Genomic DNA, 2,326 nt, shown 5'->3' with positions numbered 1-2,326 from the left:
CTCACCCTCCCGCGCATCTGGCCTGTCCCCTGTTCTTGTATAAATAAATAAATAAATAAATCTTTAAAAAAAGAGAGAAACAAGGAGTGTTATGTTATAGCAGTGGGGCCAAATAAGCATTAGAATAAACGTTGCTTTACATTTACTCTAAGTTTAAAAATGAGTGTTGAAATGATCAGGTGATTTCCATATAACTAGATTGCCTGGCAAGCAAATTTAACAGTCATTAAAAGAAGACAATGAGGTGCCAGGCTGTCACCTGACTACACACATGTCCCTGGCTGCTGTGTGCGGGCTCCCAGACTGAAAAGAAGGCCATGAGGTGGCCACAGCCGTGGTCAGAGTATAGGATGAATCAGTGTAGAAGAGAAAATAACTGCAAACTGACTGACTACTAATGAAGATGATGTTTTATTTTTGTGACATACATTTGTGGCATCTGTAATAGAAATGATGGCTGGCAGTGGTGAAATTGATCACTCAATAAACATACTTTCTAGGAACAGAAAAGGGAATGAGTCCTGTTCTAATACCACACCTTGTCTAACTGTTCCTGAAAGTGCCATTTGTCTTCAAACATGTGTTCACCCAGTCAATCTACCTTGTAAGCATGTTTTCTGTTATCTGTGTATAAAGGGAGCTTCATGGCTGGGGAACAGATGTGCCCTCTCTCAACAAGGAATTCTAGAGGATTTCCTTGATAAAGCAATTTTATTGTCACCAAAAGAATTCAAGGGATCAAGTAGAGAAAATGGTGAATATGCATGGTATTATGAAGAAATGGGTGGTGGCAGTATGATGAGCATACTAGTAAGCTGGAAGATGCTTAATTGCCAGCTTTCTGTATGTTGCTGATCTTGAAAATATGGTTCAATATTGGAGAAATGAACATGGACTCCGCAGGATATAACAGATATACCAAAGAAGGGAGTGGCTAGACTTAGGCTGAACTGTGATGCTAATATCACAAACCTAGCAATAGAGAGCTCTGCTGATGGAGCAGACAGTGTATCAGCACAGAATGGAGCTTCTGTTCAGCCTCTGGTATCTTCTTCTATAAGGCCCCTGGTCTCAGTAGATGGTCAGTGAATAAGCCCTGCAACACCATTCCCTGATGCAAGCACTTCTCTGGAAGACTCTTTTACTCATTTACAACTCAGTGGAGACAGCATAGCTGAAAGGAGTCATAGAGGGGAAGGTGAAGAAAATCATGAATCATCATTTTCAGGCAGGACACCAGCACCAGACACCTCCATTGAAGAAACAGAATTAATGCCAGTAGTGATAATGAAGATGTATCTGTGCTTGTTGTACACTCGATCCAAAAGAAACTTTTGGTTCCTAATGCAAACCAGACAGTATGCGATCGATTAGATCAATCAGGAACTGACTGATAAGTAGCAGGGGCTGGCAGAGTCTGTGTCAGATCTAGAAGGCCTAATGGACAGTGCACAGTAGCTGAAGTTTAAATAAAAAAAAAATAGTCTTCAGCTCCAAAAGAAAAAAGAAGACAATGAAATTCAAGTATTGAATAATGTAACATTCATAATGTTCAACTTCCAGTGAAGAATTACTAGACTAGTAATGATGCTGAAAATATGACTTCTAGACAGGAGAAAAATTAGCCAGTGTTTCTAAAGACTATTGCCTGTTTCCTAATTCAGAAACTACAGGCACAGGTATGATGGAATTCACAGAAAATTTAGAGTGGTTCTTATAAATATGTTCAAATTTTTGGAACTCTTCTGCACTGTTGGTGGGAGTGCAAACTGGTCCAACCACTGTGGAAAGCTGTGTGAAGATTTCTGGACCTACTAAACATAGAGCTTCCATATGATCCAGCAATTCCACTCCTAGGTATTTACCCAAAGGACACAGAAACATCAATTCCAAAGAGCACCTGCACCCCTATGTTTATAGCAGCACTGTTTACAATAGCTAAGCTTTGGAAACAACCCAAATGCCCAAAAATAGATGACTGGATCAAGAAGATGTGGTACATATATACCATGGAATATTACTCAGCATTCAAAAAAGATAAACACATGCAATTTGCAGCAACATGGATGGCGCTGGAAGGGATCATGCTCAGCGAAATAAGCCAAAAAGAAAAAGAAAAATACCGGATGGTCTCACTCATAGCAGGAATCTAGAAAACTTAAATAAGGGACCAGGAAAATGAATATAAGAAAGTGAAAATCAAAATCAACAAAAAACTATGATCCAGAGACACTTTTAGGGGGGCAGGGGCGGGAGGGGAGGGACTGGGGTCAGAATGGGGGGGCTGCAATTGTATGGGGAATATAACAATAAAATTTATAAATAA

At 39.8% G+C, this 2,326-nt stretch overlaps 1 pseudogene across 1 annotated transcript; it reads left to right on the top strand.

The window, feature by feature from the left end:
* The first annotated feature begins 450 nt into the window (after window positions 1-450).
* On the top strand, window positions 451-1,469 carry LOC311168434 (E3 ubiquitin-protein ligase RNF146-like; annotated as a pseudogene). Its single transcript has one exon. The product of its transcript is annotated as an E3 ubiquitin-protein ligase RNF146-like (transcript).
* Window positions 1,470-2,326: the final 857 nt, after the last annotated feature.

Source organism: Talpa europaea (assembly GCF_964194135.1).
Source record: "Talpa europaea genome assembly, chromosome: 3".
Lineage (NCBI taxonomy): Eukaryota > Metazoa > Chordata > Mammalia > Eulipotyphla > Talpidae > Talpa > Talpa europaea.
The sequence above is the reverse complement of the archived record's forward strand: the minus strand, read 5'-3'. Positions and strand labels throughout refer to the sequence as shown.